Here is a 15,666-nt window from a genome sequence, read left to right on the forward strand (position 1 = left end):
TTCTCTTTTTTTCTCAGCTTTATCACCATACTATTCTTTATCATCAAACTTTTGACTGTTAAGGTCGTTTACAGTTTTTGCTGCTTCATCAGCATTTTTCAAGATTTCGAGAACTAGTTCGTAGTTTAGGGTGTTTTTTAGAAACTTCACATTCGAAGTCTGTAAGTCTTGAAGGTAAACGTTATATGTATATATATAACTGTTGGCAAAAAATTGCTACAAAATTCAAAATACTGATTTGCTAATTCCCAGTAGTTGGTATGACAATTGTTGTTACAAGTTGTATAAGAGTACTTGATAGAGTTTCAATGAATAATTATCGTGATTTTTCGGAGAGGCTTAATGATCAATGAAGTTGTTGATAAGTTTACTGCTAATATGGTGGAATATGGAAGGTTCCTCGATAACAATGATGAAGGGGTAATCGTTATAATAAAGCTTATTCGAATGAACAATTGAAGGTGATTTGCTGGAGTGGTGACAAAACTGTCTATTTTGAAAAGGGATTGAAAAGTTATTTTAGCTAATAAATGCCAAAGGGTCTGACACGGATACGTGTTAAACTATGACTTTGATTTCGAGGGTTTTTCAGGTACAAGACTGCGGTAACATGTGGTTGGATCATCATCTCGATGATTCATTACTTGAAGTGTCTTCAGGAATTTCGAGGGATTTGAACATAGATTGTAATCGTTAATATTCATATGATGTTCTAGGAATTTGAATGATACAAATACTTTTCTGGGTTCTATGATGTTCTAGCACAGTTTTGAAGTCAAAGTATAACTTCGAAAGATGTAGGAATCTAAGAATGATGTCTTTTGTTAAATCTTGACATGGATTTTGATTTGTCAAAATCAAAATATGTAATCAAATTTGGATGAGGATGGTTGCTTTGATTTTTATAAAAGAATATATATTGTTGTGAAAGTAGTGAGTATAGTTGATGATTTGTTGAATCAGAATCGAAGAATGTAACATATTAATTGTGAATTTATATATCTCTCGGGTATTACCTACCCGTTAAAATATTCTCACCATTAACAGTTTGTACAAAAGAATTTTATTAATTACAATCTTTATGAAAATATACCTACATATATATTTTTCTTAGATGTAATCATGGATTTAATGAGTTAACATAATATTAATATCATCTGGTTTTCGACTAGGACTAGAATATATAATCTCTAAAACTTTTAGAAACTACATATTCTCTGCAAAATATTTCTTCGATGAAGTTATGAATTAATACTTCATCGTTTGTTGTTGTGGGTATTCCTTGGTATCTATGGTGCGTATGACGTTGATGTTCGAGGTACAGATTGTGATGTTGAGGTGTGGGATGCGGATGTTGTTGTTAGTGGTGGTGATGGTACTGTTGGTGTTGCTGATGGTGGTACTGTTGTTGCCGGTGCTGCTGCTGGTGCTTGTAACCTTTGTACCACATTCTCCAAAGCCACTACCCGAGCTCGAAGCTCGTTGACTTCTTCTATTACACCGGGGTGATTGACGGTTCGGACGAGTGGACGAATAAGATCTAGAATTTGAGATATTATATAATCGTGACGAGACACTCTGGAAATGAGAGAGAAAATGGTGTCTCGAATAGGTTCACCGGTAAGTGCTTCAGGTTCTTCGCCAAGAGGGCAATGTGGTGGATGGAAGGGATCACCTTCTTCTTGTCTCCAATGACTAAGCAGGCTACGAACCCATCCCCAATTCATCCAGAATAGGTGATGGCTGATTGGTTGATCCATTCCGGTTACACTGTCTTCGGAATTCAGGTGAATATCTATATCGGAATAACTGTCGGAGTTTAAGGAATTTGAACTAGATACGGGATCCATCTTGTATAATTAGGGAGATGATTTTTGATATGAATTAGATTATAGAATTTAGTTTGGTATTCTTCAATACATAATTTACATATGTATATATAATGCCAAATTCCATAAATCACGGAGAAATTTTCGAAAGATGACAGGAAAAGTTTATAGTAACAGATACGCTAAGATATGAATTTTGTCTATATTATCTATGCAATCAATGCAATAAGACGCGTTTAGACTTAAGATGATAGACATGTAATTTCCGACAAGAAATGATAAGCAAAACTTTTGACATGCAGACACAGTCGAAGTCCAGACTTACTAATGCATCCTAACAACTATCAGTTAGACACACTAATGCAAGACCTGGTTCGCTAGGACCAATGCTCTGATACCAACTATGATGATCGCTCCAAATCCATATGGACGAACACGTCATTCATCGATTTCATTGCGAGGTATTTGACCTCTATATGATACGTTTTGTAAACAGTGCATTCTTTTGAAAAGGCACGCCATAAATGAATGTTTAAATCAAAGATTTTCGACATCTGATGATTTCTACATATAGACAATCACCGTAAATAATAGTTTACAATAGTAATTCCGTTGACAATGTAGTCAAAATAAGATACATGGTGATGATTTGGTGAATGCAACGTTTCCTTGATAAATATGCCATGTAAGACTCCATGCACATAGCTTGTCTAACATATAAGCAAACAGCGAAAGACTTCTAGGGAACTTGAGAATAAACATGCTAACAAGTGTCAACACAAAGGTTGGTGAGTTCATAGTTTTAGTGTTTCGCATAATCTGTATAATAAGGTGGATCACAAGATTTCAGTTGTTTCATCCAGAAACGTTTATCAAAATATTCTACAAAATTGAGCACCCAGGTAACTAAACTTAACGTATATATAATTTGTACCCTTTGTATAATCATCTTAATAATACACGCAAACCAACATGTACGATTCTCAAATAGCATACGTCCGTTAAAAGGCTAGTGCTCTAGCTCGGACGGGGATATCAAGCCCTATGGATCCACATACTACTACTCGCGCCCACCAGTTCTTATAACCGGAAGTTAATAGTTACCAAAGCTAAAGGATTTTTGGTTCAAACTCAATATAGAATTTAGTATGTACTTGTGTCCATTGTTTAAAATAAAGTGCATGCATTCTCAGCCCAAAAATATATATTGCAAAAGCATTTAAAAAGGGAGCAAATGAAACTCACCTTAGCAGCACATAAAGTTGTTCATCGTAATGTGACCAAAACTCGAATTACCAAATAACCGTAGATCTCAACGTATCAATATTGTGATTCAATATTGCAGGAAAGTACGTAGACGCAACGGAGATGATAAACACTAAGTTTGACTTTACGAGCATACCCTCGAACCATACCCATAACTTCCATAGCTATAACCCATAATTTCCTTATCTGTAACCCATAATTTCCTTATCTCTGCCCCGCTCGTAAAACCCGTTTTTAAAAGTGACATGCTCATAACCTCGTCGTAGTATTTTATGTATAAATGGTAAAAATACTAATAATGATAATAAGATTAATAATAATATTAATCTTTAATAATAATAATAATAATAATAATAATAATAATAATAATAATAATAATAATAATAATAATAATAATATATAATATATATGTGTGTATCGAGAGATAGATAGATGATTACACTGGAACCAGAAGTCGAGCTTTTATAGCATGTCACCTGATTTCTCTGTCCATGCGATTGCATGGCTGTAGAGGGTTAATCCCATGCGATCGCATGGGATGCTTTTCCAGCCCATACTTGTTTGTTTACTAGCTTGTCGACATATTTAAATATAATATATAATATATATAATTTATATAATTATTTATATATTATATTATATTTACGTGCATAGTTAACTTGTAACTTTTGTTCCGATAAGTCGTACGTCGTCACTTGACTTATGTCCCAGTTTCGGTTTTTCGAACGTCCTTTCGTATACTGAGAAAACTTGTACTTTACGTTTCGTGACTCGTACCTTTGTCAAAATATAGATTTAAATTATCCAAAAATTATACCACTTGAAATATAATTTATACATTTGAGTATTTTGGTCATTTACTTCTATAAATCATCGTCTCGTTATTTATTAATATATATTTAATAATATTATTTTAAATCAAATCGTTTTAAGATTAAGTTAATATTTTATTTTATCACCTTGTAAAATATATATATACATTTTCATTTTGAAATAGTATTTTACTGTAGCAAAGTTACTGCAGCAAAAGTTTTTTACTGTAGCAAATAGTGATTTTCGAAAACACTGTAGCATTTTGGGTACTGTAGCAATTCGAAAATACTGTAGCAAATTAGTGTTTTACTTGTTCATCTTTAAACGTTTTAGTTCACTTATCTAAATATCAATCGAATTAATAATCGAATGTTACTATCGTTTACTAAATAACTTGAAATCATATATATATATATATATATATATATATATATATATATATATATATATATATATATATATATATATATATATATATATATATATATGCACATTAAGTTATATATATATTGTTCGTGAATCTTCGAGAACAGTCAAAGAATAATTGATTACATGAATATAGTTCCAAAACTTTGTGACTCAACATTACAGACTTTGCTTATCGTGTCGAAAACATTAAATAATTTAAAGATAAAGTTTAAATTTGGTCAGAAATTTTCGGGTCATCACACTGAGCAAAACACTTACACTCCAAGTTATACTGTTCACGTTCAACTGGATTAAACTGTGAAGTTTCTTTAGGTTCACCATCAGCTCCTAATGGCCATACATACTCGGTCTCAATGAATTCCCACAATCTAAGTCTATTCCGTTCAAGTAAATCATAAATCGGGTTTTCCAGTCCAAGAAGTCTTTGAGGTTCTCAAGTTTTGGAACCTTATTTGAAGTTCCCGACTCACTCTCAGAAAGTAACATCTTTTGAAGTCCAGGTGCTATCACGAGAGCATTGTATTCATTAGCCACTTGTTCATTCGTGTCCGACATTCTGGTTAATTAAGTATGATTAAGAGTAGATTAAATTGTTGGTTAAAATACACACGGTCTATTGTCTAAGTCACACGGTCGATTGTCTAAGTCACACGGTCGATTGTGTAGGTCACACGGTCGAGTGTCTAAGTCACACGGTCGAATGTCTAAGAAAAATTTGGCAGCACTTCGTTACAATTGTTCACTTTGGTATTACTACTCCCACGGTCGAGTGTCAAAGGTCACTCGGTTGATTGTCTTACTCTCACGGTCGGGTGTATGGACTCACACGGCTGATTGACTAGCTAAAACTCACACGTCTTAACAAAAACTCACACGGTCGACTGGAAGACTTACTCGGTCGATTGAAGGATTCACTCGGTCGAATATCAAGACTCACACGGTCGAGTGTGTTCTTGACAGTAGCAGGTCGTTTTTTTAGGGTTTTCTAGAGGAAAATCGATTTTTGATCGATTTTTGACGAGATCACCTAAACCAAAACATATGAAACTTTGCTAAACACACCAAAAACACGATTTGATAAAAAAACACCCGTACTATAACGTAAAACACAGATTAATTAGTAAAAACGTGTAAAAAAAACCAAAAACCAAAAATCTTGACCCAAAAACGATTTTGATAAGCGAAACCAGAGACTGTAGCTCTGATACCACTTTGTAGACGTTGTTTGGATGGATCTTAGGTCGCTTATGATCGTTACTAGAGGCGGAATTCACTAGAAACAACTAAACTGAGATTCGGGTCGCGTTGGGTTCGTATCGGTCAAACCTAGGGTTTAATCTAGACTAGAACGAAGCCTAAACGAATAATTTCGGTGGTAATCGGTGTTAGGGACCGTATGGAACGTATGACAGCCGATTAGGGTTATTGGAGTGTGTAACCTCACAATGAAGGCATTAACCCGTATATATACTGCATGCCAGACACAGTCGGTCGACTTTGTTAGACAGTCGGTCGACTGAGTCACACAGTCGGTCGACTGAGTCACACAGTCGGTCGAGTGTGTGGACACACTCGGTCGACTGTGTATACAGTTTAACTTATTGATTGTTTAACAAATTAAGCACGCACAATCGCATATATAATCAATAGTCTCAAAGTACGTTATTACATGACAAAATGTATTAAAACGATACGCAATTTATGGCTGGGGATTACATGCACCAACAAGCTTAAAAACATGGGTCACGTAGTTTCTAGTTGAAGCTTATAGCTCTAAAAATCGTTGTAATTTTCCCTCTTAGCGTATTCCTAGAGAGCGTTTTCTACAAATTTTGGCCATTAGAAAAATCGTGTTTTAATGTTATACGAAATCTATCCATGATAAACAAACCGTCTTTAACAAAAAAAAAAAAAAAAAAAAAAAAAAACGTAAATATGTAAACCATTCGTATAAATCAAACAATATCTAACATTGCTTTTACTATAAAGGTACACTCATAGTTTGGTCAACGTTAATCAATCCTGTATTTTGTCAAACATTAATCAAACCTGTATTTTGTTTTTAAAGATATTCATAAATTTTGACAATGCCACACGAACCGTCACATTCATGTATCAAAATTACAAATGTAGTATTTGATTAAAAAGTCGACTTGAAGTCAAAAACATCGTTATCTTCAAGCTAAAATGAGTAATTTTTGGCAACAATAATGCAAAATATGTGGTCCATTTCTATCACTAAATGGTCCCCCAAAAAGATATAATTGTTCGAACGATCACTATTATCTTTACAAAACTTGACGTGTAATGAACATATGTTTTCGACGTTTTCTTTCCTTAAATGAAACATGGTACAATATGGAAATTTTTAAAATTTAGATATAATTTTAGTGTAAGCAAATAAACCTAGAGATAACAACTTTACTTCGTATCAAGATTTGATAAAACCTGTCACCATTTTGACTCTGACGTAGAGTCAGATTTTGCACTTCTTGAAGAAAAAAATGATTTTTTGACTGTGACGTAACAGTGTCAGTTTCTTAGAGTAAATGGTCGTGAGTGTTAAATTTAAGTGGAAAGTTTTTGAATGATGCGGTAAATATGATTAGAAGTTTTGTGGAGAAAATAATATTAGTAATATATAAATATGTGTTTGTTGTTGATTGGTTGAAAAAAAATCTAACTCAAATTTTTTTTGTTAAAAATCTGACTGATGGTCAGTCCAATCGCCCCGTTAGTGACATCAACTCGCTTTAGTTTTGTCCACTATGACTGACGCCCTCTCTCCGACGCTGTGATATTGATGGTGTAACTATCACTTTTCTTTAATACTTCTATTTTTATATTGCTAAAAGATATTGTTATTGTTATCCATAATTATTCATAATGTGGGAGTGTTTTGTTCCTATTTATGTGTGAGTGTGTTTTGAATTACAAACTTACTTCAATTTAAACTTATTTTTGAAGTATAAGTTTAAACTAGTATTTTTTTTTTTTTACGGCCAAAAAATGAATATATTAGAAAAACGATCCCTAGCTAGACGCTAAGGGAAGATTACAAAGGAATAGAGAGCCATGTGTTCCAATTTGGAACACCATGACTTCTATTTTTCAACCAACGAAAAGCAACTAGCCTAATTACATCAAATAGATTACTTCTACTACAAAACGAATCATGAAAAACAAGACCATTACGAAAACGCCACAACGCCCATAAACTTGTCACCACCACCGCAATAATCCGATTCTTTGAAGAGACTTGTAACCGAACACCTTCCAACCAAGATATAAAAGAATCCCATGAGACTAAGGGAGCCATACCACAATCGAGCCAAATACGAATCTTACGCCAAATCTCAGTAGCAAAAATACACTCGAAGAAAATATGCTTGGACGTCTCTACCCCGTTATCACATGCTGGACAAACGACCGAATCAATATCTATCCCCTTAGCGGAAAGATTCCATCGAACAGGAAGACAATTGAGCCGAAAGCGCCACAAAAAAACGTTAACTTTGCGAGGCAAAAACTTAAACCATGAAGTGCTAGTAATCGAAGACTGAGTTAGAAGACTATCCATATGAACTCTCGTATCTTTAACAGTGAATTCGCCTTCGTTGTTGATCGAACACAACCACGAATCAGATCTATTAGACAACGTTGGACAGCCTATCTCCTCAAGTAACATAGACAGCAGACTAGCAGTTCTACCTCTCAAACGGTCCCTCGTCCACTCGAATATCCACTCATTATTGTTGCGTTTATCAGCGATGGTATCAAAAGGGGACGAGTCTAGATGAAATAAACGACTAAATCTATCTTTCAAAGGAGCATTTCCAACCCAAAAATCGTACCAAAAACGGATTTTTCTACCATCACCAATGGACAATCGAAAAAAATCAGTAGGAACATACTTCTCAGCAATGCAATTCGAACATGAATTAACAATATTAGACCACACAGTCGAAGTAGAAGATTTGGTGACTTCGAAAACATTACCATGAATAGACTTAATGATGGATACCCACATATCGTTCGGTCTGGTTAAAAATCTCCATCTCCATTTAAAAATAAGAGCCAAGTTGAAAGCTTTGAGACTTCCAATGTTTAGACCTCCTTTCTCAAAAGAAGCGAGAACTTTGTGCCACTTGATCCATGCCATCTTTTTATCTGTTTTGTTTCCTCCCCAAAAAAATCTAGCACGAATAGATTCAAGTTTCTTTAACACCGTTTCTGGACATTTGAATAACGACATAAAGTAAATGCCGAGACTACCCATAACCGATTTCACTAAAGTTAAGCGACCGCCCACGGAAATAAGATTAGCCTTCCACATCGATAATTTGGAGCTGAATTTCTCCACTAATGAGTCCCAATTTGAAACTCGTTTCATGCTAGTACCAATAGGAACACCTAGATAAGTAGTAGGAAAAGTACCAGCTCGAGCTCCAACACTATTTGCCATCGTAGCCACTTCTACATCATCCACCCCTATTCCGAAAACAAGGGATTTAGAGACATTCAATCTTAGCCCGGATACTCCATAAAAGATCTCTAAGATCATAACAATTCGTCTCATCTCTATAGCGTTCCAATCTGAAAAGATAATGACATCATCTGCATAAATAAAGTGAGATAAATGAATGTTATCGTTACCAACTTTGATGCCCCTGATGAGATTCGCTTCCATGGCATGATGAAAGGCGAGGTGCAGACCTTCCATGACTATAATAAATAAAAAAGGGCTTAGAGGATCGCCTTGTCTCAAACCCCTCTTTAAACAAAATTCTTGGGTAGGACTACCATTAACAAGAACAGAAGTCTTTGCTGAATATAAACACCCTTTAATCCAAGAACACCATTTCGAACTAAAACCCAACGAGGATAACATAAATAAAAGATACTCCCAATTTACCGAGTCATACGCCTTCTCAAAGTCAACTTTAAACAAAAGCATCTTCTTATTATCATTCTTGTACCACGAAATAATCTCGCTGAGCATAAGCGGGCTATCCAGAATCTGACGTCCGGCTATAAAAGCGGACTGAACCGGACTAATAATCTTATCGATGACACCTTGCAATCTATTAGTCAAGATTTTGGTAACAGTCTTGTAAAAACAGCTCACCAAAGAAATAGGACGAAAATCCTTGATGAGAACAGGATTACTAACTTTCGGGATTAAAGAGAAAAACGCCGAGTTTGCACCTTTAGGCATCTTGCACGAAAGAAAAAAATCTTTGATATCCCTGCAAAAATCAAATTTCACAATATCCCAAAAGTGTTTTAAAAAATGAAAAGAGATACCATCGGGTCCGGGAGCTTTCGAACTCCCGCAACTCCACACCGCATTTTTGATCTCAACCTCGTCGACATCAGCATCCAGGAAATATCGATCAGCTTCTGAGAGAGTAACCTTCGGCCTAATATTACCAAAACTGAATTCAGCCTCTGAAGCTTCGAATTTGGATTTAAAGTATTCGAATAAGCTTGTTTTTATGTCATCAGGATTGTCAATCCAAACCCCGTCAATTAATAGACCTTGTATGTGTTGAACACGTCGTTTCCTCTTCAGAGAACCATGGAAGAATTTCGAATTTTCGTCCCCCTCTACATCCCATTTAACATTCGCCTTTTGTCTAATATCCAAATCAACAATTTTAGCTAGATTATCCTTTTCAGCCGCTAAAGAATTTCGTTCCTCCACGTGCTCAATCCTCGCTGAACCATTATCAATCATAATATCAAGAGATTCGATCTTTTCATTTAACTCCTTTAAACGATCAGCCTCTACGGAACGAGAAGAGTGAATCCAACTTTTCAGTTGAAACTTAAGAAGACGGAATTTAGCAGCAATATCTAAATTTTTTTTTATATTAATCACATCCCACGCTTTATTAACCGTTTCTACAAAATCTCTCCGTTCGAACCAAGAATCAAAGATTTTAAAATAAGTCGGACCGAAGTCAACTTTATCTTGGTGTAAGTAGAGAGGCGAATGATCCGATAAACCTCTAGGTAAGACTAAACCTTTAAGGTTATCGAAAACGTTTAAAATATTATTCGAGATGAGAAAACGATCAATCTTGCTAAACTTACTACCCCGTTTGTTCCTCCAAGTAAATTGAAGACCACCTAGAGGCACATCAAACAAGTCATTAGCAATGATAAAGTTATTAAACAACAACGCCTCATTCAGACAAAAAACAGAACCACATCTCTCGTCCTCGTTTCTAACCGAATTCCAATCGCCCATACATATATAATCTCCTGGGTGAGAAGAAATAAATGTAGAAAGTTTAGACCAAAGAATCTCTTTATCCGACAACGATTGAGGAGCATAAACATTTACCATGTACACCACCGAATTAACACGATACCAAGTCCCTTTAACAATGACAAAGTTATCATCGCACCAAATATTACTTTTACCAAAAACATTCGGGTCCCATAAAGAGATGATTCCACCTGAAAAACCACGAGATAAAGATAAGGCGTAATCAAAGTTTTGATTACCCCAAAACGATTTAAGACGATTCATATTAAAACGAGACAACTTAGATTCTTGAATACCTAAAAAATCAATATTCAACGTAACACACAAATCTTTAATCCATTTTCTTTTATCGAAGAACAACGATCCACAAGAATTTACCGATAAAATCTTCATCTAAAAACAACATTATCGATATTACTATTCGACAACTTACAAAGACCTTTAGGATGATACCCCAACAAATCTCCAATTCCAAAAATATCTTCACTCAAATCCAAACTTTGGGACGGGATAGAATCATGATTAAAAATCGTAAAAGGAGTGTAACAACTAAAAGAAGAAGTTAAACCTTGGTTCTCAACGTCCTTGTTCATGGAGAAACCAGGAGCATGAGATAAACTAGTACTACCTCCACTGTTACCCACAACATTATCGAAAAGAGGTTTAGTTGATATAGAATTATCATTATCAACACTCTGACCCGAAACATGCATTTTAGAATTAAAATGCTCATCATTCTGGGCATGAACATTCAATTTAATATTCACTTGTTCCTTGGAAGAAACATTAACACTACTTGTCCTTTTCATATTCGAACATGACACAGAATCATCTAGCTTAATACCTTCGAATTCCTTTAAATGATCAGAACATGTTTGTGAGTCATCGGAAGTTTGGTACCCGGAAACAAAACTACCTGCATCTTCATTGTCCATAATATCGTCATCACTCTTTTCCACTTTAATTGTCGAATCGATATCAAATAACCAAGTGCCAACCTCTTGAACAACAACTTCCACATTAGATTTGTCTATTTCAACATTACGAACCGACGAGATCGGATGTTTGTCATACGTTGCAATACAAACACGACAAGTAGACAAAGGTAACTTGCAATTCGACTCGAAGAATAAGAACTTGCCGAAAAGAGAAGCCACTTTTTTACCAGCATTAGTACCCCACGCACACGTAGGTAAACCATTAATCTCAATCCACACTATTCGTTCATCAACTACAAACATATCAGAGGGCTCTTTCAAACAAGCAAACAACGATAACATGTTTGGACTAGCTTTAAAACGTGCACAAGCATTAATAGAATCAAAAAGAAACCACACCCATAAACCTCCAATGTATTGTATCTTGAATTCGGAAAAACCTTCCACAATACATTGTTGGTAAATGGTAAAAAGCGTACCAATATCTTTAACCTTTCCCATGACAATGTGATCATTATCTGAAACACGAATGATATCATCAATATTGAGAGAGCATGTAGTCGCCTGCTTATCCCCTTTAACAGCAGAAGCATATGACCCGTCGCTACCGGTATGTTTCTGGACCGAATTCTCAGACTTGTCCACTCCTATATTGCTTTCTTTGGAGGTCGTAATACGCTGTTGAGGTTTAGGAACGTAAACAGGAGCTGTAGCAGACGATTTCTTCTGTCCAGGTACACGATTATCCTTCGACGAATCATGAGTTGGTTTAACAATCTTCGAATATTCTACAAATAAGTGATAGTTGCCAATCCATATATTCGCCATTCGGTTTTCCATCTCCAAAACATTCTTAACCCCCCTGAACCTGACAAAACCAAATCGCTTACCCGTTTTGGCTCTCTTCCTTGCGATGTATACATTCGTTAAATACCCATACGAGTCAAACGTTTTGCGAAGAAGATTGTTATCAGCCGATTCTGGAAAATTCGTCACAAAGAACGAATGAGTATCTTCATCCGAAGGAGTACTCCCGTTCACTTTTGTTTTGAGAAACCATCCATTATTCAAAGGAATATTACGCGATTTACGCGATTTACGACCCATAGGTGAATTGGCGTCTGGACCCGCCGAAGATCACCGGAAAAAAATCAGAGGAAACAGCACCTGATGAAAAAACCGCCCAAGAAATTCGGATCTAATAGGGTTTGGTTTATCGTTTGATGGAGGTGATGATTGCTTGATGATGGAGATGGGGGATTGTTGATGAAAGGTGGTGTTGAAGATGATGATTGATGGTCTCCGGCGTTTGATCCCGCCGGAGTTAAAATTGAGAATTCCTGTACGATCTAGTGTGAACGCAGAGAGAGACACCCCTACTTATTGCTGATCAGTATTAAAGGAACTATCTAGAGTAATTTAAACTAGTATTAGTGTTTCGATAACAAAATTTTTGAAATTTATTTATGAACATAATAAGTTGTAGAGAAATAAGTTATAATAACTAGCCTTTAAGGCCTTGATTAACGGTGATGTGCTCAACCAATTTAAATCCAACACGTCTCCCACATTTGTATAAGAGTGGCATACTCATCCACATTTGTGTGGCATGTGCGCTTGGAGCACGGGAATGAAAAATAGTGTGTTGAATTTTGATTGGTAGAATTTGTTTATTTTTATCCACAATTTCACCTAACATTCAATCATATTTTAACGCATCAATCAACGCTCCACTCAACACATCAGCCCATTATTTTCCAGTTTACCAGAACACCTATCAAGCAGCCCACCCCTCAACACGCCACTTGTCCCTATCATGGTTAAAAATAGTCTAAGACCATCTTTAACGCGCCCGACATACACCCAATGTGCGGCCAACAAGCCAGAAGCACGCTGCTAACGCGGTATGCCAGTGGTATGAGGCGACGACGTGCTGAAACTAGGCACGGAGAAGATGAAGGCGTGCAGGGTTGGTTTCGTCGACGTGGTGGCTTGTGATTTGTGAAAAGATGCAACGGATATATGGATATATGATGTTGAACGTTCAAAAATTTAACAAATAAATAAATTAATAGTAGCTTTATTCATCTATAAATACAACAAAATAATCAAACACAATTTCAAACTTAACTTTCATTTCTCTCTTTTTATAAACTCTTCCAATTTTTAACAAAACATTACTCTGAATGGATGCTTATTTAGCTATTGCCGATGATTAATCAGACGATGAGTTTTTGTTAAATGTTATGCATTTGTACGCCGAAGAGCTAGACCGAGAAGCTAATGAAGGCTCAAGTCAGAGACCTCCACGAGCACCCCGAATGTATCTTCATAGGGATCGCGAAGGTGCGACAGAACGTCTATGGAAAGACTATTTCTTTGATGATCCTACGTTTCCTCTTCATAATTTTTTAGGACCATTTATTAATGTAATCGTCATATTAAATTTAATTTTAATGTGTTTTATTAAATTAATTAATTAAGAAATAATAATATAATTAATTTAACAAAACAAAAACAAAAACTAAAACCATATTATACAAAAGAAAAATGAAAAAGAAATTAAAAATATTCCAACGTTACCCATCAACACGTCACTCAACACGCCACCAATTATTTACCAGTTTACTAGCACGTTCATCAAACACTCCGCCCCTACTCATCAACATGTTAGGAATTATGGACCCAAACAAGACCGGTGATTTAAACCAATCACCAAACCCACGAACGATAAACGATAAAATAAAGCATAACGATAAATGTAAACGACACGAGATTTAACGTAGTTATATCCCAACTCCAAAACACGGAGAATGGTTTACTCCACGGGCGCAAACCAGAAGTTCTTCACTATAATTTTTGTGCACACATGTTAGGGTTACAATAAAATGCTTAAATATGCAAAACTCAACAAGGAAATAGCTTTGGGAATAAGAAAACACGTTTTTAGAAACTTCCTCGTCAGGCACTAGCCGCGCCGCGCCTAGAACCGGCCGCGCCGCGCCTCCAAGTCAAAAACCAAAACAGTTTTTTTCTTCAACTTGACCCCTGTTCACATCCTTGTTTAACTCGCTTCGCACTCCAACAATCTCCCACTCGAAGAGACGATAAACAACATCCAATCTTCAACAACCCAATAACTATGTTAAAAAACCCACAATAACTTCATATTAGCCGATTACCAACTCCTTTTGATACCGTCGGATGAGACACCCGAATCACGCTGCACTTCACTCATTATCCTACGAGCAAGTGAAGTCTTTCGACACCAAAAATACCGTTGAACGATAATTCAATCTCTTAGTTACTAGCTTGAGACTTCTTGGTTTCTATTGCCACCATCTTCTAACACGAAGATCATCTTCTTACACTAGAAGACCAACTGAAGTATGCGACTCTTTAGTTATAGGATTCTTCTTGAGACTACACCGCCTCACCAATCACTCTAGACATGTTCAATCCCGAACACACATGTCAATGATCACCCTCGTACAGGATTTTACCGTCTATCTATGATTTTCCTTTCCAGCAATCAGAAAATTCAACAGATGCCCTCATAGACTCTTCATCAAGGCTCTAGTGAGAACACATTCACAACCTCGAAATCTACTAACTTTTCAACTTTTCGCTTTCTTGTTGGTACACTGACTTCCTCATAGCTATGAATTTCACAAACTCATCTTCTCATCCCAAGCACGCTCCCACTGTACGAGTAAGAAATAAAACCGCGGCTACTCGAGAATAAACTTGGTTCGTACCACCAGTCAGTCGAAAATTTCTTTGCCACCGGAGAGTAAAACAAGTACTCGAAGCCCTAGTGTTACTCGGAATCATCACACTAATCTTGAGAACTTTGGAGAACAACGTCGCATAATTTTCTCCACCACTCTACTAGTTGACTAACTCCCACTAGCTCGATAACTTCTGTCGATTACTAAACTCAACCGAGTTCCCGACACCCTCAACGATCAAAGAAAGATCAAGTTCCATAATATCCCAATCATCTTGGAATATTCGACCATACGCTTGGTCACTCAGTTTCATAACACGCAAGCACCAACTTTCACCGATAACTCCCACTGTCAACTTCGACTCGATGCATCTTGTTCGTTAT

This window comes from Rutidosis leptorrhynchoides, chromosome 9, assembly GCF_046630445.1.
Source record: "Rutidosis leptorrhynchoides isolate AG116_Rl617_1_P2 chromosome 9, CSIRO_AGI_Rlap_v1, whole genome shotgun sequence".
NCBI classification, from domain to species: Eukaryota; Viridiplantae; Streptophyta; class Magnoliopsida; order Asterales; family Asteraceae; genus Rutidosis; species Rutidosis leptorrhynchoides.